The following is a 25,798-nucleotide window of genomic DNA, read 5'->3' on the forward strand; positions in this document are numbered from 1 at the left end:
CTGTTATACTTCTCGCATTGAAACAAATGCACTTCAGACCACCAGTCCCGCTGTGCTCAGCAACATCTCCCTGCCTGCTCTTCCTCTCAGTCTTACTGGCCTTATTCACTAGTTCCCCCTCAGTTAGTTTTAGTTTTAGTTTTTAGTTTTAGAGATACAGCACTGAAACAGGCCCTTCGGCCCACCGAGTCTGTGCCGACCATCAACCACCCATTTATACTAATCCTGCACTAATCCCATATTCCTACCGCATCCCCACCTGTCCCTATATTTCCCTACCACCTACCTATACTAGGGGAAATTTATAATGGCCAATTAACCTATCAACCTGCAAGTCTTTGGCATGTGGGAGGAAACCGGAGCACCCGGAGGAAACCCACGCATACACAGGGAGAACTTGCAAACTCCACACAGTCAGTACCCGGAATTGAACCCGGGTCGCTGGAGCTGTGAGGCTGGGGTGCTAACCACTGCGCCACTGTGCCGCCCCAGTTATTTCACCTGCTGACCTACTGCTCTGGTTCCCAACCCCCTGCCACACTAGTTTAAACCCTCCCGAGTGACGCGAGCAAACCTCGCAGCCAGGATATTTGTGCCCCTCCAGTTTAGATGCAACCCATCCTTTGCCACCATTATTGATTTTAATTATATGTGTCAGTAAAATGATTGACACAGTCAAAATTTTGCACATCACGTCCATTTGAAATGATAAAATGCAATTCATGCAAGTAAATGATATGCACTATTACTTATAAACAGATGGCTATCGGAATCATATGGGGACAGCAAAATACATATTTGCAAGCAAAAGTCTGTTGAGATAATTGCTTAACTATTGTAGGATATTGAATTATGCTTTACTCCTTATAGAAGCTTTTCTCTCAGTTGGATTTTATCTGCACCCCTAGTTTAAAAGCAAACAACTGTAGGGACATTTTGCTGGAAATCGTGTAAAAATCTTTTAATTAAATCAATTAAAGACATAGTGCAAGAACAAATTTTCTGCTTCTGAAATAGTTTTGTTCTGTGGCGGATAAGAGACTTGCAATTTCTTTAGCAGCTTTGACTTCGATGCCAGCGAGCTGCCTTTGTATACCTTCCAGTAGACCACATTATGAATGTTGACTTCTAATTAAAACATACATTTTACTTTCTACCAATGACCATCCATAAATGGATTTGTGGCAAACTTTTGTTTCATACGAACCAAAATGATAAGCATGCATAGATCATTATGGACAGGGCAGAGTAGAATTCAAACATACCAAACACTTATCAAAATTAGTTCAATAAACAGCGAGATTTTTATACGTATCCTCAAAGATGAAATCGCAGCACTCACTGCATCAGGACCTAGATTCTCATTCCAATTCCATTAGTTACATTTTCTGAAGTGGGGGCTGGTTACAGTGCACAACACAACTTCTATGACTCTTAGATGAATCTCCCTCCTCACCCTATTCCCCCTGCTATGTTTGGTACATAAGTTACGGTACAGTTCTGATTGGACGTGATCAACACAGGAGTGAACTGAACATCTTACCATCAGTGTTTGGCATGAGACTTTCTGGAAATTTCCTCTTTCATATTAAGTTTAGTGTTTTGATACTGGTGAAGCTGTTTTAATTCTGAAACATTTTCACAACATGCTGAGCATCATACGAACATACGAATTAGGAGGAGCAGGCCACTCGGCCCTTCAAGCCTGCCTCTGCCATTCAATAAGTTCATGGCTGAACTGATTACTCCACACTTCCACCTACCCCTGATAACCTTTCACCCCCTTGCTTATCAAGAATCTATCTACCTCTGCCTTCAAAATATTCAAAGACTCTGCAACCACTGCCTTTTGAGGAAGAGAATTCCAACAACTCACGACCCTCTGAGAGAAAAAATTTCTCATCTCTGTCTTAAATGGGCAACCCCTTATTTTTAAACAGTGACCCCTAGTTCAAGACTCTCCCACAAGGGGAAACATCATTTTCCCATCCATCCTGTCAAGACCCCTCAGGATCTTATATGCTTCATTCAAGTCACCTCTTACTCTTCTAAATTCCAGCAGATACAAGCCTAGCCTGTCCAATCTTTCCTCTTAAGACAGCTTGCCCATTCCAGGTATTAGTCTATGAAACCTTTTCTGTACTGCCTCCAACGCATTTACATCCTTCCTTAAATAAGGAGACCAGTTCTGTATACAGTACTCCAGATGTGGTCTCACCAATGCCCTGTATAGTTGAAGCATAACCTCCCTACTTTTGTATTCAATTCCCCTCATGATAAATGATAACATTCTATTAGCTTTCTTAATTATGCGCTGTACCTGCATACTAACCTTTTGTGATTCATGCACTAGGACATCCAGATCCCTCTGCATCTCAGAGCTCTGCAATCTCTCACCATTTAGATAATATGCTTCTTTTTTATTCTTCCTGCCAAAATGGACAATTTCCCACATTATACTCCATTTGCCAGGTCTTCGCCCACTCACTTAACCTATTTATATCCCTTTGTAGCCCCCTTATGTCCTCTTCACAAGTTATTTTCCTACCTAACTTTGTGTCATCAGCAAAGTTAGTAACCAAAGCTTCGGTACTTTCACCTAAGTCATTTATATAAATTGCAAAAAGTTGAGGCCCCAGCACTGATCCCTGTGGCCCACTACTCGTGATATCTTGCTAACCAGAAAATGACCCATTTATGCCTATTCTCTGTTTCCTGTTAGCTAGCCAATCTTCTATCCATGCCAATATGTTACCCCCTACACCATGAGCTTTTATTTTCTGCAATAACCTTTGATGTGGCACCTTATCAAATACCTTCTGGAAATCTAAGTACAATACATCCACCAGTTTCCCTTTATCCACAGCACTTGTAACTCCCTCAAAGAACTCCAATAAATTGGTTAAACATGACTTCCCTTTCACAAAACCATGTTAACTCTGCCCGATTACCTTGAATTTTTCTAAATGCTCTACTATACCGTCTTTAATAATAGCTTCTAACATTTTCCCTATGATAGATGTTAAGCTAACTGGCCTGTAGTTTCCTGCTTTCTGTCTCCCTCCCTTTTTGAATAAAGAAGTTACATTCGCTATTTTCCAATCTTGACCTCCCCGACTCTCGGGAATCTTGGAAAATTAAAACTAATGCATCAACTATCTCACTAGCCACTTCTTTTAACGCCGTAGGATGAAGTCTATCAGGACCCGGGGACTTGTCAGCCTGCAGCTCCAACAATTTGTTCAGTACCACTTCCCTGGAGATTGTAATTTTCTTGAGTTCCTCCCTCCCTTCTATTTCCTGACTTACAACTAATACCAAGATGTTACTTGTATCCTCTATAGTGAAGACTGATGCAAAATATATGTTCAATTCATCTGCCATCTCCTTATTATCCATTATTAATTTCCCAGACTCACTTTCTATAGGACCAACGTTCACTTTGTTAACTTTTCTTTTTAAAATATCTATAGCAACTCTTACTATCTGTCTTTATATTTCTAGCTAGCTTTCTCTCGTACTCTAATTTTACCTTCCTTATCAATCTTTTAGTCATACTTTGCTGTTTTTTGTATTCTGTCCAATCTTCTGACCTGCCTCCCATCTTTGCGCAATTATAGGCTTTTTAAAAAGTTTGATACCATCTTTAACTGTTTTAGTTAACTACGGGATGGCAGGTACCACCTTGGAATTTTTCTTTCTCGTTGAAATGTATCTATTCTGTGTATTCTGAAATATCCCCTTAAATGTCTGCCACTGCATTTCTACTGACCCATCCCATAACCTAATTTGCCAGTTCACTTTAGCTAGCTCTGCTTTCATGCCCTCATAATTGCCCTTATTTAAGTTTAAAATACTACTCTTGCCACCCACTCTTCTCTCCCTCAAACTGAATGTAAAATTCAAACATATTATGATCACTGCTACCTAGGGGCGCTTTAACTATGAGGTCATTAATTAATCCTATCCCGTTGCACAATACCAGGTCTAGTGTAGCCTGCTCTTTGGTTGGCTCCAGAATGTATTTTGCCAAGAAATTATCCCCAAAATATTCTATGTACTCCTCATCTAGGCTACCTCTGCCCATCTGGTTTTTCCAGTCGGCACAGACTCGGTGGGCCGAAGGGCCTGTTTCAGTGCTGTATCTCTAATCTAATCTAATCTAATATGTAGGTTAAAATCCCACATAATTATCGCTGTACCTTTCCGAAACGCTGCCCTTATTTCTTCCTTTATACCCTGTCCTACAGTGTGGTTAATGTTATGTGGCCTGCACACCACTCCCACAAGTGACTTCTTGCCTTTATGATTTCTCATTTCTACCCAAACTGCTTCTACATCCTGGTCTCCTGAACTTAGGTCATCCCTCTCTATTGCACTAAAACCATCATTAATTAACAGAGTTACCCCTCCTCCTTTTTCTAGCTTCCTGCCCTTCCTAAATGACATATATCTTTCAATATTCAGGTTCTAATCTATGCCGTCCTGCAGCCATGTCTCTGTAATGGCTATCAGATCGTACTTATTTATTTCTATTTGCGCCCTCAGTTCATCTGTTTTGTTTCGAATGTTACGTGCGTTCAGATACAGATCCTTTAGTTTTGTCCCTTTATTATTTTTGTAACCTCTAGCCTTATCTGCTGATTTACTCTTAGATTTGTACACTCTGTCCCTTCCTGTCACGGTCTGTTTATCATTTCCCATAATAATACCTTCCTCTCTTGCCTTGTCTCTACTCCTTGATTTACCCTATCTCCCCAAATTTGATCCCTTGGCCCCATTGTTCAGTTTAAAACCCTCTCTACTTCCCTAGTTATGTGGCTCGCTAGAACACCGGCCCCAGTACGGTTCAGGTGCAGACCATCCCAACGGTACAGCCACCACTTTCCTCAGTACTGCTGCCAGTGCCCCACGAACCGGAACCCACTTCTACTACACCAGCCTTTGAGCCATGCATTATTTTCTCTAATCTTATTTGTCCTATTCCAATTTGCACGTGGCTCAGGTAAAAATCCAGAAATTATTACCTTTGAGGTTCAGCTTCTTAATTTGGCGCCTAATTCCTCATTCTGACTATGCAGAACCTCTTTCCTTATCCTTCCCATATCGTTGGTAACTCAGGCTGATAGATTTTTGTCAGAATCTTTTTGTGCTACCTTTCTAGGTTTGTCATAGTTAAAAATGTGCTGTGCTGCACAGACTTGAACATCCAAGGTGTGATCCTTGGAGCATGCCAAGTTACCTGACCACAACTGGGACAGCAGTAATAGCACTACAATCATCCTCAATTGGGTTAGAGGATGAATGGGAGAATCTGCCAAGGCTCTTGGATTGTTATTGAGCAGAACCTATTGGAAATGCGCAGCTGTGGACTGGGCTCAGCTGGAATGCTCCCATGCTGATGCTCATTGCCAAGGCTCAGACATGAAGATGAAGAGTCCCTACGTGACAGTTCAGCAGTGTGGAATTAATGCCTTCATGAGAAGATGGGAGAAAAAAATTGTAAATTTCAAAGGAAAACTTCACCAATGTTACTCTGATTTAGGTCATACTGCAACTGCAGAGATAGATTGTTTTAAAATTTGTCAAATGCACTGATGAATATTTTGCAGTTTTCTTAATTTCTCTAGTTCCAACTTTCAGAGAGTTGTCGACCTACGGGATGAGCTTCTAGGTTTTGCAATGAATGCTGACTTTCTGCAAACATTCAAAGTGGATGGGTTCCTGACTGTGGATAGCATGACTTCAAATGCAAGGGGAATATGTCTCCCAATCACTGCGCTCTCCTGGATCTTGTTTGATTATGTTCAAGGGTTGGAGAGGAATTTCCCATAGTTTCTGCCCCTAAACTGGCATAGGATTTCCACCCTCTTTTTTTTTGCTTCTTGCATAAGATTGGATGGCTGTTTGATGGGGGTGGGAATAGTAAAAATTGCACGTAACCGTTGTAGTAAGTATTCATTAAGATCCATGTCCACACACATTTTTAAACCTGAGACTGATAGATTTTTGTGTGCCAAAGGTATTAAGGGTTATGGAGTCAAGATGAGTGGATGGCATTAGGATACAGATCAGCCATGAGCTCACTGAATGATGGAAAAGGTTTGAAGGGCTGAATGGCCTCCTTTTGTTCCAATGTTCCTATGGCCGTGGGCCCAGGATTAATGTTAGAAAGCAGAATAAAGACAGGACCAGAAAGTATGAACTAGATTTACTGACACATAATTGAGCTTGAGGTTCTTAAACCATTAAATAGAATTTATGATTTTTCCATCAACGAATCTGCAATTGGCAGCTGCATACTGGTAAAATTCTTTACTAGAATCATCATGCAAGTTGGAGGTCAAGCAGAGAGCAACAAAAGAGGATGGTCAATATCTCCGATGAAGCAAGATCAAGTGGTGGCACTGGATAATTCCTAAGTGATAGAATTAATCGTAAGTTAGTCAGCTTAGTGACAGGAAGCTTTCAATATTTGAAAATGGAGGTACTTCGCATTCAGTTTATTACTTTTGGGCATCAAGTATTTTTGGTTTTCTTTTTAAATTGACATTTTTGATAAAATTTCCATGAAAATTAAATTCTTGCTGAGCTATCCAATGCAGGGCTTCAAAGAGACATTGCCTACTGTCAAATAGTGTAATAGTCAGTGTCTAGGCTGACACAGGAAGAATGGGCATTTCTACAAGGTACCTGGGGACCACTGGCTCCCAGGATGAGTCACCCTATTTACAAGAGAAGGGGCAAGGGGAGAAACTTGAAGGGGATCGATGGACTAAAAGCACTCTGACAAAGAGACAATTCCAGTTGTTAACTGCAGGAGAATAACAAATCTGTTTAGGCTTCATGAAGGCAATCAGCATCATGGAGATTTAATGAATGCAATACATCAGTAAAGGGATACATTAGTTAAAGCGTCACAATGGTAATTTATATGCAATGCTTGAAATATGATGACTGCTTTGAAAATAGCATTACAAAGCTACTAGTAATTAAGAGAAAATTAAAACTGTTTGCCAATCAGGGCATAAGTCACATCAGTGCCCTAGGACACCTGAACTGAAATTCTATAAATATCTTGATGCTCAATGTAGTCCATTGCTTTTCATTAATACTCTAAATAATTTTTAAAAATTCGTTCATGGGATGTGAGCATCGCTGACAAGGTCAGCATTTCTTGTTCATCCCTCATTGCCCTCAAGAAGTTGGTGGTGAGCCGGTTTCTTGAACAGCTGCAGCCTGTGTGCACTTGCACATTGCAGTTATGCAGGAGTTCAGGTACAGTAGCATTGAGTCATATACGGCACAGAAGGAGGCCATTTGGACCATCGTGTCTATCCCGGCTTGCCCTAGAGCTATCCAATCTGTCCCATTCCCCTGCTCCATCCCCATAAGCCTGCAAGTTTATTTCCTTCAAGTGCCCATCCAATTTCCTTTTGAAATAATTGATTGTCCCTGCTTCCAGCACCCTCAGAGGCAACGAGTTCCAGGCCATTACCATTTGATGCATAAAAAAGTTCTTCCTCACATCTCCCATGCACCTCTTGCCCAAAATCTTAAATCTGTGTCCCCTATTTCTTGTACCATCAGTTAATGCTAGGCCCCCACCTGCCAAGAATGAGGCACATTAATTTTGTCATAAACATTGATTTTAAACTGTTACTGGAGTGAAGAAAGGACAACTTTGAGCTGTGGCTCGAAATGACATTTGCATATTAACAGACGGTGATTGGAAGAACAAAGGACCATTCACTGACACATTCAACCCACAAAGGACCATGATCACCGGGTATTGTGTGTAAGAGGAGCATTCCAGAGACTGCTAAGGTAATACAATCCAAGCTGTGGTCAGACCAGTTAGTCGCATGACTAACTTGCTTGGCAACATGGTTTTTTCTGAATTGTACAAACAGTTTGAACTCAGAAAGACTGTTTGCTCCTGGATTGAGAAGATCTCTCCTGTCTGCTCCCATCTCTTTCTCATGGAACTCCAAATCCACTGAAGACACGTGAACCCCAAGAGAGAAAAGTCTCCTACAGCGAACAAGGCTCCAGAAGAATACTGGGTCCCAACGAAAAGCAGGATCTACCTACAATCAAGGACTCTACAGTGAGCTCGAAGAACCGTAACAAAAACTCTTCAGATATTGCCTCAAAATTTTCCACTTTATTTTTCTTCTGCTCTTTTCTGCCTCTGATACACACATATGCATGCTAGCGTGGACGTGCCATGTATCCGTAGACATCAAACGACTAGACTTTAAGTTTAATAAATTTCAATCTTTCTTCTTTAAACCTAAGAAAACCTGTTTGTGCTGGTTTCTTTGCCTTATAATTGGAAAGCAGTGTACACGGATTCACCAAGGGGGAGCTAAAAACAGAGTTGTGTTTAAAATTAAACCCTATTATGGTAAGACCAGGTGAAGGCTGAGTGGGACCCCTAAACACCTTGTTCACCAGGTCGTAACAATGGGAACAGTTCTTGTCTACCTTATCAAAATCTGTTATAATCTTGTACACCTCTATAAAATCTCTCCTCAATCTCCTTTGCTCCAAGGAGAACCATGTCACCTTCTTCAGCCTAACCTTGTAGCTAAAATCCCTCATCCCTGGAACCATTCTGGTAAATCTCCTCTGCACCTTCTCTAGGACCCTCACATCCTACTAGCCAAGTAACATGAGTTTGAATTCCACCACAGCTGCTGGGGAATTTAAAATCAGTTAATTAAATAAATCTGGAATAAAATGCTGGTATCAGCAAATAGTGACCATGAAACTACCAGATTGTTGTACAAACCCATCTGATTCACTAATGACCTTACCCAGTGTGGTCTAGCTGTGACTCCAGACCCACAGCAATGTAGTTGGGTCATAAATGATATAGCAAGCCACTCAGTTCTGTCAAACTGCTACTGTAATAATACTTGGGCATTACTTCATTGTTTTGTGTCTATCATAACTAAATATACACAGGCAGGGTCCTAGGCCCAATCGTCTTCAGCTGCTTCAACAATAACCTTCCCTCCATCATCAGGTCAGAAGTGGGAACGCTTGCTGATGATTGCAGTGTTCGGTTCCATGTACAATTCCTCAGATACAGAAGCAGTCTGTGTCCACATGTAGCAAGACCTGAACAACATTCAGGTCTGGGCCGATAAGTGCAAAGCAACATTCATGCCGCATAAGTGCCAGGCAATGTCCAGCTTCAACAAGAAAGAAGCTAACCACCTCCCTTGACCTTCAATGGTATTACCATTGATGAATCCCCTAGCACAGACCTCCTCTGGGGTTACCATTGACTAGAAACTTAACTGGACCTGCCACATGAATTCCGTAACCACAAGAGCAGGTCAGAGACTGGGTATTCTGCGGCGAGTAACTCATCTCTTGACTCCCCAAAGCCTGTCCACTATCTACAAGGCACAAGTCAGGAGCGTGATGGAATACTCCCCACTTAATTGAATGAGTGCAGCACCAGCAATGCATAAGAAGCGTGACACCAACCAGGACAAAGCAGGCCTCTTGATTGGCACCACCTCCATCACTTTAAATACTCACTCCCTCTATCACCAGCTACAAGGTACCAAGACTCGTTTGACAGCACCTTCCAAACCAGCGATCTCTACCACCTAGGAAAACAAGGGCAGCACGCGCATGGGAACACCACCACCTGCAAGTTCTCCTCTAAGTCACGCTCCATCCTGACTTAGTAATCTATCACTGTTCCTTCATCACTCCCTACTGAACAGCATTGTGAGAGTACTTACATCACACAGATTGCAGCGAACCAAGAAGGTGGTTCACCACTACCTTAAGGTCAATTAGGAATGGGCAATAAATGCTGGCCTTGCCAGTGATGCTCACATCCCATGAACAAATAAAAAAGGGAGGGTGAGCTATGGGATACAATGAACTGATTGTAAACTGAAGTGTTGGTCTGGATTATGTACCAAGTCTCTGGAGTGGGACTTGAACCCACAACCTTCTGACTCAGAGGTGACATTGCAATAAGACACAGCTGACAAGATTTTTCCTATGTGCAATTGGCTTTGTTTGTCCACATGCAATAGTGACTACATTTCAAAAGTAATTCATTAGCTGTGAAATAATAAGTTTTGTTTTAGGTCTTTACACAAAATAGTTACTGCGTAGGAGTTGAAAGCTGAATTGGTTAAAAAGCAAGGTGAAAGATTATAATAAATAAAAGGCAAGTATTAGGGAAGTTAGTTAAAATAACGGAGGGCAATGGGCCAGGACCTGAAAGGATATATGCAAAGGTTCTGAGATAAAGGGGGACAAAACAGGGGATCCCTTGAAATTGCAGGATGCAAATTACTGTTGTAATGTAACTGACAAGTTATGCTCGAATTTATGTTCATTCATATGTGGATTTTGTCGATGCCAACTTACATTGAAATTTCCGGTGCATCTAATTAGACTATGTCAAAGTGCAAAAAAATGTGTGATTTAAATGCAATGAAGAAATACCCTCTGCTTCCATGATGTACTGAATGGTTCCAACATTGTCCCAATTCATCGAAATCCAATGGCACAATACTATTTATGAATAATAATGAATTAATAACATTCTGAAAACAAGCAGTGAATTAATGCTGATACTATTAAATTTGAACTGTGTAAAAGAAAAGACTTAGGGTCAGCGATACATTTTTTTGCTGAATGTGCAATAAGCCATTCTCCAGTGTAAAACTGTACCTTGTGTATACCTTTATTTGTACCTAATTTAATTAATTACCAAGCAATCATTGGCATTTTAATTAAGACTGGATGTTGCAAAGCACAGGGGTATCTGAGCCTTATTTTTTCACTTCAAATTAACAGTTACTGATCTCCAATTGGAAACTACTGGAAAGTATCCACCAATATTCATTTAATTAAATCTAAACATAATAGTGAAAATACAAAGCAATTATGCATTTATAATCATAATGTTTCTATTCTGTCAAATGGTTTACAATTAAGGTACATAACTTTTAATAGTTTTATACAATACTGTCCCTTGTGCGAAAATGTATTCAGTCAAAATCAAAGCAAGGCTTTTAATTTACCATACAGATCATATCTTATATTAAACATCTTTAGTTTTGAACCTAGTTATTTAGAATTGTATATTATTTTGAGTTAACAGCTACCTTGATGTATATTTTTTCATGATCTTTATGTTGAACTCCAGATAATTAATTTGAAGTTTTGTTTTCTAGGATTGTCTTTATTACAACACTTTGTACACTTACTCAGGCTGTAAATGTAGTAAGCTACTTATGGACTGCACCTATCCACTCCCCAGTAACAGCCACCATCAAAAACCCTTAGTCGGCAGCATCTATGGAGACAGAAAGAGAGTTAACATTTCATGTTGATAACCTTTCATCAGAAGCGGCGTGAAAACCTGAAATGTTAACTCTTCTCCTCTCTCCACAGATGTTTACTGCCCTGCTGAGTATTTCTAGCATTTTCCGTTTTTATTTCAGATCTTCAGCATCCACAGTATTTTGCTTGGTAAACATCTACGCTGCAAGGAACAGCTTCCTTGGAAGCTCTGGCATGCAAACTACGTAGCAAAGTTATTACTTCAATATTGTACTCTCTATAGCTTCTTATAGAGAATTAGCTATTCTTGGAATCAAAATGGTGATGGCATCTAGAAGCCAAGTGGAACACTTACAAACAAGTCGAATACAACTCTGAGGGCTAAAGGTTTGGACAATGGTGTTTCTCTTCTTTCAAAACCTGCACCCATTTGGGATTTAAATGCATTTTTTAACTCTCCAGTTCATTTGGCAAATGTGAAGCAGATGTATAGGATTGAGGTTTGAATTTTAATTACACTGAATACTTGGCATATAAGAAATGAAAATTGTTTTCAAAGTGGAGAGAGGAAACAAATATCACATATTCATTAATCTAACCTAATTTTAATAAACAAATTCTAATAAGATTCAAATCAAATCAGATTTGACCACTTTAAACTCCCAGATTTAATACTTTTAAATGCTGCAAAGCAAACCAAACAAAAGATTTGAATTGAGTCAATTGGGAACACATATTTTGGATTGCTCTTTAATCCATTGAGAGCCAAATTCCCATCTCAAGATAATTACGCCTGAATCCACCTCAAATCAATGCTCTACACAATCAGAGCCTAACTAACGATTGTAATGTCGAAGTGGAACATGTGTGAATTTGGTTTTTTTTTAAAGTTAACGTGCTATTCTTCATGCTCGCCTTGAGGATTGCAGGATTAACTAACTTTACCAATGCAGCGATAAGGACAGCAATCGAGGGAACAATGCCAGAGGTTCTGTTGAAATATAATTGCAATCTATATTAAATTTATAAAACATTATTAGTGCTAATTCTATGCACACTTAAGCCGCAATATCTTCTTTTTCTTTGACTAATTGGCAAACAATACTGTGACAAAGCCGTATCAAATGAGACCATGCGAATTCCAGCTTTGCGACTGCAATTGTCAATTTGAAGACAGCGTAAATTCAAAATAAACCATTGCACCTGAAAACTTTTGCATAATTGCAGCAAATATGCATGCTGCACGTGTTCAGGTGGGGGAGGGGTAATACTAATGTGCAGCCAGTGCAACAAAAAAAAATCAAGGAAATTGGGGTACGGAGCATGTCGTTTACACTTGAATGTCCTCAATTTTTGAGCTAGAAAATTGGCATTGTGACATGATTATGCCATTTTTGGGACACAAACGTAGAAGAAATCTATAGAGTCAACATTGCAGGATTCTATTGAGTGTGGTTATGCACTAGAGGAATGGAGAATGACAAATGTAAAACCCATTTTCAAATAGGAAGAAAGAACTAACTTGAATAGTTCCGGGTCAGTTAATTTAACATCTGCGGCAGGGAAAATTCTGAAATCTTTCATCAAAGAAGAAATGATTCAATATCTAGATGAAGAGAAAATAATTGGTAGCAGCCAACACAAAGTTTGGAAAGAAAGGTGCTGCCTGGCATGCTGAGCGTTTGTAGCATTTTCTGTTTCTGTTTCATTAGACTGTGGTGCAACAAAAGACGGCCATTTGTCAAACAAGTAAATGGATAAGTATAAGACTGTGTATAAGATGGCTCCTGGGCAGTCAGCGCCCTCGGGAGCTCCTCACTGTTCACGTCTATCCGTGGTCATCAGTTCCGAAGAAGGGGCACTGACCCGAAACGTTAACTCTGCTTCTCTTTTCACAGATGCTGCCAGACCTGCTGAGTGGTTCCAGCATTTCTTGTTTTTGTATCAAATTAACTGTTAGTTTAAACAGCCTCTGTCTGATGGTACAAACCCCAACCTTACCTTGTGAGCTCTGGTAAAGATCTGGACAAGACCTGCATGTGGTTTTTCTCCCAAATCTGGCTTCAAATTCCTGGCTTCACTGGACATCAAGACCACATTTCTGCACTGGACAGCATTGGAAAAAATGTAAGACACTGCTTCCGTCTATAACGTGCTGCCATTTTTTTCCTGATCTGTGAGCTGTGGAAAAGATCTGGAAAAATCTAGATCTTCTTTGGAACTTGGTTTCAAATTCCTGGACATCCAACATCAAGAAGACGCTGTTGCTTTGGACTACACTCGTCATTACGTAAGACCCAACTTTGCCTCTGAATTGCTGCTCTGATGTGATATTTAAAGCAACTTTGATCAGTTTACTGCCTTTCCCCCACCACTGTGATTGAGAGACTTTAATCTCCTGCTGAGCCTGTGACTGGCCACTGGTTATACTGGTTTTTCTGCTTCAGCCTGTTCCTGGCCACAAAATCACTTGCCTGCGCTGAGTTCACTCCTAAGCGATTTACAGTCATCTCAAACTGACCACCTGAGGGCGCAGAAGCTGGAGGGTTCGGGGGATGGCGGTGGCAACCTGGAGGTGGGAAGCAGCAACCTGTAGCTGCTCCCTTCATACACCTGGAGGACAAGGTCACACCTACTTTTGTGGCAATCTGGGTCCTGCCTGTTGGTTCCTTCAACATCAACAACATCATCAAGAGCTAAAGGCTAAGGGAGTAAACCCGACAGAATCTGGAACCATTAGGCAGTTGCTGTTTCCCTCAAGTTCCCAGCTTCCGCCAATCCTGCAACCGAATAGGTCCCAGACGTATGGGCTTTCGTCTTTCCTCTGGATACCAGTCTACGAAGACGAGGGGCAGGGGGATGGGTGCAGATCCTAGGCAAGTCTGCACCTTGTAAAACCATGCCTACGCTACGCAGCAAACAAAGAAAGGCAACCTTTCAGCTTGGAAACTCGAATGTGAGGACTATGTCCTGGAATGAACAGCTGATCTTCTACCAAAGTTGTGGTGAGAAATTGAGACAACCCCCATGGGAATTCAGGGCCAAGGTCCCTAAGCATTAACCTAAATGTAAGAGATGTTCCTGACCCCTGTTAAGAGTCTATCTTAAACCTATCTCTATCTATCTATCTCTCTGATGACTTCAGGTAGACTACTCAATTTTATAAAAATAGGCTGAAAAGCAGCACAGTCATGTTTTGGACAAGAGAAGATTAAAGTCTGTATGATTTATCCTTCTTACTGTGATTCTAGACCCAAGAGCTCTGTATCCCCGATCCTAGTAGGAATTCACCTCGTCCTTTTTTTTTAAAAAAGCATAACTTTTTGTTCCATCACTCCTGCTGGTAATCCGATTCATAATTCTAACTTTTTAATCAAAAAAAATTCTGTACATTTTCTGTAAGTTTCCTCTACTAGTAATACTGCATTGAGTTGATTGTTAGAAAGAAGATGCTTAGAATGTGGTATTCTCTGATACTAACTTTTGTTAAAGTAGAATATATAGGGCTGAATGTTATATTGGCGGCAGGGGTCCCGGCGACGGACTGGAAAGTGAAGCGGGGGCCACACCGCTTCAGCCATTTGTCGGACCCCCAGCTGAATTCAATGATGGGGGCGGGGGGCTGCAGTCCCCTTTAAGGACAAGATCCCGCCTCAAGAGCTGCTGGCCAATCAGAGGGTCGGTAGCTCAGCAGTCCTAGCAGCGCCACAGGGAGTAGTGGCTACTGCTGGTACTTCAGGAGGCCCACAGCAGCAGCCATGGAGGAGACCCCAGAATTAAGGTAAGTGGGGTTGGGCTCGCAGGAGCCACTCAGACAGGCCTCGGCGAGGTGGAGAGGAAGGGGCTGTGGGGGTCATTAGTGAGGGGAGGGGGGCCTTTCAGTGGTGGGGGGGGGCAGCTCTCGCTACTTAATTGGCCACATAAGGGCCTCAATTGGTTCCTTGGCAGGAAAGCATCCTTGACCTACCCCACCCCCGATAAAGTCCCATAGCTTTGGACACAACATCCCCTGCCTTTCCTTTTCATTTTATGCCCCCCAGTAGTTCCTGGACCAACCCTAGAAGGCTGGTAAAATCCAGCCCATTAATTCTTATAGAAAGTAATTCGATGGTGGCTTGAAAAAAATGGAACAATAAGGAAGCAAGCAGTATAGCAGGATAAAACCAGGTTGCTTATTTGGAGAAAAGCACAGCAAACATTTGACGTACTGAATAAAGAAAGGATCAGGATATGCCACCCTTTACAACCCAAGAGTGTCCCAAAACACTTTACAGCCAATTAAGTACTTTTGAAGTGTAGTCACTATTGTAACATAGGAAACTTGGCAGCTAATTTGTACATGGCAAGATCCCACAAACAGCAAGGAAATGATGACCAGATAATCTGTTTTCGGTGTCGGCTGAGGGATAAAAATTGGCCAGGACACTAGCACGCACTCCCCTGGTCTTCTTTGATTAATGGCATGGAATCTCTTACATTCACCTGAGAGGGCAGACTGGGCCTTGGTTTGACGTCCACATGAAACACAGCACGTTTAGCAGGGCAGCACTCCCTCAGTAATGCACTAAAGTGTCAGCCTGGATTATGTGCTCAAGGCTTCAGAGTGGGATTTGAACTCTCGATATTCTGACTCAGAGGCAAGAGTGTTACCACTGAGTCAAGCAGGACAGCTTTTAGAACAAAAGCAAAATACTGTGGCTGCTGGAGATCCGATACAAAAACAGAAAATGCTGGAAACACTCAGCAGGGCAGGCATCTGTCGAGAGAGAAAAAAGAGTTCACGTTTCAGGTCTGTGACCTTTGAGACCTGAAACGTTAACTCTGTTTTTCTCTCCACAGATGCTCCCTGACCTGATCATACATTTAGACCTTTTTCTACACTGAAACACTGTATGCTTCTATTCTGTTAAAATAATTCTGCAAAAATATGTTCCATTGAATTACATCTGAGCACAGCTAATGCTCATTTCTCCAAGTTCAGCAGAGAGAAGACCCTAAGTCTAAAACACAACTTCCAACTGGAGTGCGTGGATCTGAGAGGACTCCAGGGTCCTGCGAGCTTGTCAGATTACTGCTGCCTGGTTGGGCATACAGTGTGGAATGAAAGGAAAAAACAAAGACTTGCATTTATATAGTACCCTTCACAACCACCCGACGTCTCAAAGCACTTTACAGCCAATGATGTAGTTTTGCAGGGTAGTCACTGTTGTACTGTAGGAAATGCAGCAGCCAATTTGCGCACAGCAAGCTCCTACAAACAGCAATGTGATGATGACCTGATAATCTGTTTTTGTGATGTTGAGTGAGGAATAAATATTGGCCAGGACACCGGGATAACTAAGCTGCTGTTCTTCAAAATAGTGCCATGGGATCTTTTACGTCCACCTGAGAGGGTAGACTGGCCTCAATTTAACATCTCACCTGAAGGATGGCACCTGACAGTGCAGCACTCGGTCAGCACTAGAGTGTCAGCCTATATTTCTGTGCTCATATCTTGAGAATGGGACTTGAACCCACAGCCTTCTGACCCAGAGGTAAGAGTGCTACCGACTGAGCCACAGCATCAAGAATTCTCTGTACTATATTTTTCTGTATTTATTGGATTACGGGCATTTTGCTTCTATTTCTCTCTAAATAAATGAAGAGCAAACTTTTTCTGCCAAATATAGCCCTTTAGGTAGTTGACATTGTCTATTAGATATTAGGTCAGGGTCCCTGGAACTGTGTGAATATTTGCAGCACCACCCCCTACTTACAGAAGGGCATGAACTGAAGCAGACTGAATTGGACTCTCTGAATTCACAAAAACTGCCATCTGAACTTCTCCAAGTTGAATTCAGTATTGGCTCTGCAGTTTAATTCAACAGATTGAAAACGCCACTACATCATACTTATTCTAGCTAAATGAGGTGTTCAGTAACAGCGAGCTGCATCCTTAAATTTGTTTGGACTCATTTCATTTTCAAAACAGATCAGCTAACAGGGGAAAGCTTTACTGACCAGATGTTTATATTGGCCAGTACTGTCATCCCTTGAGGTGTCATTTTGAAATATTTAAGTCACTTGCCTTCAAACAAGGGCCAAGCATCAACTATACAAGGTAGACAACAGATCATTTCACTACATTAAGCACAATCATTAATGTTAACCTGTTTGGATCCAATTCAAACTACATAAATGTAATTTTATATGGAAAAATTAGGCTGTTCCACTTGATAACATAATAAAAAGGCAGCTATTAAAAAGTCACCTGCTTACCAAAAGTAAGAAATTAAAACACTAAATATTTACAGTGATTACTGCACATGTGATAACCTGAACTTTTTGAACTTTACCAGAACCTATTGTAGTACAACTTTGTGGGATAAATAGCATAATTTATTACCTACTGTTCAAGCTAGTTTGTTCAATAGAACCAAAGGTTGAAATGAATCAATTATCTGACCTATTGTTACAACAAATATGATTACTGTGGAGCATATTATTTTCTCTGAGCTATTTAATCATGTTTTTACTGTTAGATCAAGGGCAAATAAAGTAGGTCACCATACCTCAGAGATTGGTTTCATTTTCAGATACTTCAGTGTGACTGCTCCCTGATTCCAGGGTATCAGAACGAGGGACATTAGTGTTAGGATTTCAGCATCCATCACAGTGAATCTTGCAGTGCCTTTCTTCCATAGTATGGATGGCTTTCGTGATCTGGCTTGTAAGCCCTTGGTATAGCACACATTATGTACATCATTAAGCTTCACTGATGTTGCTCCAGCAATGCTCCTTAAACAGCAACTTCAGATGATTGACTATTGCACTAATCTGAATTGTCAATTTATTGCACCTGCAATCTCTGAAAATCTACCACTCTAATGCTGAATTTGGCAGTTTTGTACTGTGGATTTATACCCATGAAGAACTGAGTTGAAACTACCTTAACTCATTACACACAGCATATTTTCATTACATCAGACAAGGTTGGATTTGAACCCAAGTCCCAGTAGTGAGAGAACAGTGTCCTAATGTATTAAATCACAGCTCCCACTTGAGAAAGAGCAAGCCGAATGCATTAGACTTGGTCTTGGCTGGAGCAAGTGTGACAACAGTGATTGCTATGATTTTTATGCTTGCCTGAGAATGATGAAACATTGGTCCATGTATTCTGTGCCAATGTAGGCTAAAGCAATATGTCGCACTTTCAAACTAGTAAGAAACCGAGTACTTTACAACATAAAAATATGAACATCTTTAATATTTTCATCTGTTTATTTGCACAGAAAGCAACAATTTTAAAATTTTAAAAGTTAATAACCAACTGTAGCAAACCAATATACCTGGACATTGGAACTGCCATGGCTCTATCCCAAATCAAGGGAAGGACAGGTGCCAAAGCCTATGGTTGCACAACAGGGGCACTCTCCCAGTGTGACTGTCAAAATGCCACCCTGATGCTCTGAGAGTGAGAGCCACAGTACAGTCGGGCCAAACGTCCTATGGTAAGATTCTTTTCACAGTCTTCTCTTCCTCAATGTAAGGTCTCTGAATGGAATGTTTATCAATCCCTCTCAAATTGGTTATCATTTGGTACATACTGAGTAAGACCCAGAACTGCTTGCTCTCTACAGATTTAGACACTGTGGTCCCAATGTCGGTCTAGCTGATAAGATTCCTGGGGAACAACCCCACGCACGCCTACAAATGGTGATTCTGATTCAGTAGGCAGCTGGAAGTAGTGCCCGCCACCTACCTTCCCCAGAATTTACTGGAGAATCTCTGAAAGTGTAGAAACTTGGCAGAGCTGGGTGTGCCCCGACAACAACTTGCATTTATATAGTCTTTAATGTAGTGAAATGTTCCAAGACACTTCACAGGAGTGACATTAAACTAAATTTGACACCAAGCAAATAAGGAGATATTAGAACAGTTGACTTGATCATAGAGGCAGGTTTTAAAGAGGAGAGAGAGGTCGAGAGATTTAAGGAGGGAATTCCAGAGTTTAGGCACCTGAAAGCAAGACTGTCAATGCTAGAGAGCTTAAAATCGGGCATGTGCAAGGGGCCAGAACTGGAGGAGTGCAAAGATCTTGGAGGGTTGTAGTGCTGAAGCAGGTGAAAAAGATAGGCAGAGATGAGGCTCTGGAGGGATTTGAAAACAAGGATGAAACTTTTAAATTCGAGGTGTTGTTGATTCTGGGACCGCGCAAATTGGTTTTTGCAGTGATTGGTGGAAGAACTGTAACTACACTTCAAGAGCAAAATACTGGTTGTCTTTTTATATGTACCCATAAATCCAGATTTGAGTTAGAGTCATAGAATCATTTGCTGCATAGGAGGTGGCCATTCGACCCATTGAGTCCATGCTGGCTCTCCTCGGAGCAATCCAGTCAGTCCCACTCCCCTGCTCGATCCCCGGAGTCCTGCAATTTTATTTGCTTTTAGTGCCCATCCAATCTCCTTTTGAAATCATTAGTCGACTCCGCTTCCACCACCCTCATGGGCAGGTCATTGCTACTTGCTATGTAAAAAAGTTAATTACATTCCCCCTGCAGATCTTGCCCAAAACCTTCAATCTGTGTTCCCTCGTCCTTATACCATCAGTTAATGGAACAGTTTTTCCTTGTCACACTTATCGAAGACTGTCATAATCTTGTACACCTCTATCAAATCTTCCCTCAACCCCAGCTTTTCCAACCTAACCTTGTAACTAAAATCTCCCATCCCTGGGAACATTCTGGTAAATCTCCTCTGCACCGTCTCAAGGACTCTCATATCCTTCCTGAAGTGTGGTGACCGACGCAACATTCTAGTTGGGGCCGAAACAGAGCTTTATAAAGGTTCAGTTGGCTTAGATATTGCAAAATGCTCACTTGAATATAAAATATGTTTGGGAGAATTTCATGGTTTATCAAGAATTTTTAAAGGGAGAAACATTGTGGAACACCACTGTGGTGTATCACAGAGTCTGAACACAACTGTGACCATTACCTAGATAAGAGCATCTGATCTTAGTTTGCTACCAACATTACCAGCATTGGCCCAGCACCTCAATATATACAAAAGAAAATGAGATGCAGAACTAACCCCATTGTTCTCTTGTGCATCCCCTGGGGGCTGTCCATCGAGTTGCCTGACAACGCACAGCATTTTCACTAATTCACAAAACAACCCGAAAATGCAGATCAAAAGGATTTACAATGCATCGCATGAATCTTTGAAAAGAGATTAGTTGCATCAAAAATATAGTTTGGAAGAAGCAAACTGCACAGTTAACATCAGACCTAGGCTCATGGCACTGTTTCCAATTTCCACTTTCCAATGGCCATATTCAACTCCATAACAAGGTGCCACCTGAAACTAATTCCACAGCCTCAGGCCCAACCTCACCAACAGACCATAAAATTAAGTGGGAGAAAAATTATTTGATTCATTGGAGGTCAAACCAAAGAAAACAATGTCAGCAGAGGAATTGTAAATACTCCTAAGTGGGGCACAATCACAGTTCTTGTGTTCATGTAGGCCATTTGCGCTTGCAAGTGCACGTGCCTGTGTGTCCCCACAGGAAGAGGAGTACGCAGCACTCAAATCAAAAAACTGTGCAGTGTATTTTTTCAGAGATTGGAGTTCTGAAGTGTAGGCATAAGTGTGTACATTTTAAGCAGGGATTTGTACCTAGGATTACATAGGATATACAGCACAGAAACAGGCTATTCGGCCCAACCAGTCCATGCCAGTGTTTATGCTCCACTCGAGCCTCCTTCCATCTTTCCTCATGTAAATCTATCATTGTAACCCTCTATTCCCTTCTCCCTCACATGCTTGTCCAGCTTCCTGTTAAATCTATACTATTTGTTTTAAACACTAAGAAACACTCAAACACATTCTCACCACTCTTTGCGTAAAGCAGTTTCTTATGAATTCCCAATTGGACTTCTTGGTGACTATCTTATATTGATGTCCTCTAGTTATGCTCTTTCCCACAAGAGCAAACATTCTCTTTGTATATACTCTATCAAACCCTTTCATAATTTTAAATACCTCTATTAGGTCACCCCTCAGCCTTCTTTCTTTCAAGAGAAAAGAGACCCAGCCTTGTCATCCTTTGCTGATATGTATATCCACACATTTCTGTAACATTCTTGTAAATCTACTCTGCACCCTCTCTACTGCCTCTATATCCTTTCTACAATATAGTAACCAGAACTACACACAATACTCTAAGTGTGGTCTAACAAAAGTTCAATACTGGTTTAGCATAACCTCCCTACTTTTCAATTTTATCCGTCTAGAAATAAAGCCTAGTGCTTGGTTTGCTTCTTTTATGACCTTGCTAAACTGTGGTCTAACTTTTAGTGATTGGTGTATTTGTACTCCACGATCCTTTTGTTCCTCTACCCCACCTAGACTCACACCTTCCAAGTAAAAATTGACCTCCCTATTCATGTTTAACCATGTTGAACTTCATTTGCCAATTATTTGCCTATTCTGTAAGTTTATTAACCACCCCACTGTAATTTGTTGCAGTCCTCCTCAGTATTGACCATCCCTCCAATTTGGCGTCATCTGTAAATTTAGAAATTCTGTTTTTGATTCCAAAGTGCACATCGTTAACGTAAATTGCGAAAAGCAGTGGTCCCAGCACTGATCCTGGTCGAACAACACTTCCCACTTTTTGCTGCTCTGAATAACTATCCTTTACTCCCACTATCTGCTTTCTGTCTTGAAGCCAGCTAGCAACCTATTCTGCCACTTGTCCCCTGATTCCACATTCTCTGACCTTATTCATTAGCTTATTTTGGAGCACCTTATCGAAGGCCTTTTGAAAATCCAGATAAATTACATCTACTGTATTACCATTGTCCACTCATAGAATAATACAGCACCGAAGGAGACCCTTCAGCCCATCGTGACTGTGCCAGTTCTTTGGTAGAGCTTCCAATTAATTCTATTCCCTGCCTTTTCCCCATAGCCTCACAACTATTCCTGATAGTTTTTGAGTTTCTGGTTATATGGCATGTATGTTTATATTTGAATCCATTAGCATTTTAAGTAATGTTATTAACCACAGAAAACAATTCAGTGGCTTGCCAGGGAATGGATTCTTGCAGATCTGTACCTCCTCAAAAATTTCAATATGGTTGGTCAAGCAAGATTTTCCCTTTTGAAATCCATGCTGTCTATTCATTATTATATTTTTTGTTTCTAGATATTCTTCTATTCTCTCCTTTAGGAGGCATTCCATTATTTTTCCTACCACCAATGTTAAGCTGACTAGTCTATAAGTCCCTGGGCATGCTCTGTTCCCCTTCTTAAATATAGGAAATAGGTTAGCAATCCGCCAGTCTTCTTGACATGACACATTTTTCTAAAGAATTATTAAATATGTGTAGCAATGCATCTGTTATCGCTTCCCTGGATAAAATATGTGGATACAATCCATCTGGACCAGGGGCTTTATCCTCTTTGAGTTTGATTAGTGCATTCAATACATCCCCTTTTTTATTTTAAATGCACATATCTCATTTCTCATCACATCATCCAATGATATGCATGGGAAGAGATAAAAGTACTGATTTTCAAAGCATTAAATACAAACAGGCTAGTGACAACACAAAAGAAAATTTCTAATTATTGGATAAAGAAATATAATAGTTGGAGATATCACCCTAGTAGTCCGACCAACACCCCACCCCCATCCCTTCCCACCGGAAGCCAAAAGATTTAAGGATTTGATGGCACCAGAGAGGATACAGAAGAGATTTACAAGGATGTTGCCAGGAATGGAGAATTTTAGCTATGAGGAAAGATTGGGTAGGCTGGTGTTGTTTTCGTTGAAACCGAGGAGGCTGAGGGGAGATTTAATTGAGGTGTATAAAATTATGAGGGACCTAGATAGAATGGATAGGAAGGACCTATTTCCCTTAGCAGAGAAGTCAATAACCAGGCGGCATAGATTTAAAATAATTGGTAGAAGGATTAGAGGAGTTGAGTAATTGTTTTACCCAGAGGGTTGTGCGAGTATGGGACTCAGTGCCTGAAAGGTGGTAAAGGCAGAAAACCTCATCGCTTTAAAAAAAACAATTGGCTATGCACTTGATGCTATGGACCAAGAGCTGGTAGCTGGCATTAGACTGGATAATTCTTTTATGACCAGCACTGACACGATGGGTCAAGTGGCCTACTTCTCTGCCATAAAAATTGTTTCTATGTTTATTTTTCTAGATCCTTAATGGAAAGGAGGAGGAGTCATAGAGTCATACAGCACAGAAACAGGCCCTTTGGCCCATCGTGTCTGTGCCGGCCATACAGCACCCAACTATTCTAATCCCATATTCCTGCACTTGGCCCGTAGCCCTGTATGATATGGCGTTTCAAGTGCTCATCTAAATACTTCTTAAATGTTGTGAGGGTTCCTGCCTCCACCACCTCTTCAGGCAGTGCGTTCCAGATTCCAACCTCTGGGTGAAAAAATGTTTCCTCAAATCGCCCCTAAACCTCCTGCCCCTTACCCTAAATCTATGCCCCCTGGTTCTTGACCCCTCCGCTAAGGGAAAAAGTTTCTTCCTATCTATCCTATCAATGCCCCTCATAATTTTGTATACCTCAATCATGTTCCTCCTCAGCCTTCTCTGCTCCAAGGAAAACAACCCTAGCCTTTTCAGTCTCTCTTCATAGCTGAAATACTCTATCCCAGGCAACATCCTGGTGAATCTCCTCTGCACCCTCTCCAGTGCAATCACATCCTTCCTATAGTGTGGTGACCAGAACTGTACACAGTACTCCAGCTGTTGTCTAACTAGCATTTTATATAGCTCCATCATAACCTCCCTGCTCTTATATTCTATGCCTCGGCTAATAAAGGCAAGTATCCCATATGCCTTCCTAACCATCTTATCTACCTGTGCTGCTGCCTTCAGTCATCTATGGACAAGTACACCAAGGTCCTTCTGACTTTCTGTACTTCCTAGGGTCCTACCATCCATTGTGTATTCCCTTGCCTTGTTAGTCCTCCCAAAATGCATTACCTCACACTTTTCAGGATTAAATTCCATTTGCCACTGCTCCGCCCATCTTACCAGCCCATCTAGATCTCCCTGTAATCTAAGGCTTTCCTCCTCACTATTTACAACACCACCAATTTTCGTGTCATCTGCGAACTTACTGATCATACCTCCTATATTCATGTCTAAATCATTAATGTACACTACAAACAGCAAGGGTCCCAGCACCGATCCCTGTGGTACATCACTGGTCACAGGCTTCCAATCGCAAAAACAGCCCTCGACCATCACCCTCTGCTCCTGCCACTAAGCCAATTTGTTTGCTCTTCAGATTTCTCAGAAAGTTGCTAAGAGAGAACTGTGGGAAAAGGTGGGAACGGGTGGAGAACAAATTCTACCTTTAGGGCCAAAACATTAACAAGGCCAGAAGACGTCTTGCTAATTTTCAATCATTAAACAATTGTGAATGAATTCATAGAGCCAGCTAAAGGGAAAACAAATGGCAGAAAGCAGCAGCAGCCACTGCTCTATTAGCTCAATACCCTGTGCATCTCTGCAAATTATTCAAAATAAACATTTAAGTAAGAATTAATTTAGAGAAAATCATCTTAAAATTAGGGAAAAGACAGGCCATTAGTAATTTCAGCAGATTCTGAAAAATGACAATTATTGGTGGTGGTCAATACATCTTAATAATTTCACAATTTTCAAGAGATTTGCCAAGTGTAATAATTGTGTTTTTGCTAATTTTGCTTTTGTAATAATTAAGACCCCCCATAAAAGTCTACATTATGTGGATATGCAGATAGCATAACAGAAGAGAAAATACCTTTAGATGGCATCTCTGTGCTTGTAGCAGCTTCAATAGCTGCAGGAACTACATACAGTTAAAGGTGCATTATTTTATTAACCTGATTCTACTACTGCTTTTTAGAGGGCACAAAGGTTACTATTGCACAACCACTTGCACACTGATGCAAAGCAGTTTCTGATGCGCACGGATGCCAAAGGGCAGTATGACTTTTGAGTAGAGGTATGCAAAGGAAACCCGACGCGAGCCCGATTGCTAGACCCGGAAATCCGATCCGACCCGACCCGAACCCGATACATATTGTTGGGACCCGTTGGGGTTGGGTCGGGTGGCATGCCTTTACATCAGTACATGGGTAAAGGCCTGCTACCTGACCTGACCCCGACGGGATCCGACAGCTTGTGTTGGGTCGGGCTTCCGGGTCCAGCATTCGGACTTGGGCCAGATTTCCTTTGCACACCTCTACTTTGGCCTGCCAATCTGTTTCTAGAATGCATTGTAGCTCGAAGGTGTGCCATCCTCTTTTGGTAAGTAGCTTACTTAGATTTCATGCCAGGTTTAGTATAATTCCAAAATAAAAGCAAAATACTGCGGATGCTGGAAATCTGAAATAAAAACAAAAAGTGCTGGCAAAACGCAGCAGGTCTGGCAGCATCTGTGGAGAA

General features: G+C 41.2%; 1 protein-coding gene across 2 annotated transcripts in view; it reads right to left on the reverse strand.

The window, feature by feature from the left end:
• prmt3 (protein arginine methyltransferase 3) overlaps positions 1-25,798 on the reverse strand; it is a 291,866-nt gene that overhangs the window by 12,342 nt on the left and 253,726 nt on the right. The window lies entirely within an intron of this gene.

The sequence above is a fragment of the Heterodontus francisci genome, chromosome 14 (genome assembly GCF_036365525.1).
Source record: "Heterodontus francisci isolate sHetFra1 chromosome 14, sHetFra1.hap1, whole genome shotgun sequence".
NCBI lineage: Eukaryota > Metazoa > Chordata > Chondrichthyes > Heterodontiformes > Heterodontidae > Heterodontus > Heterodontus francisci.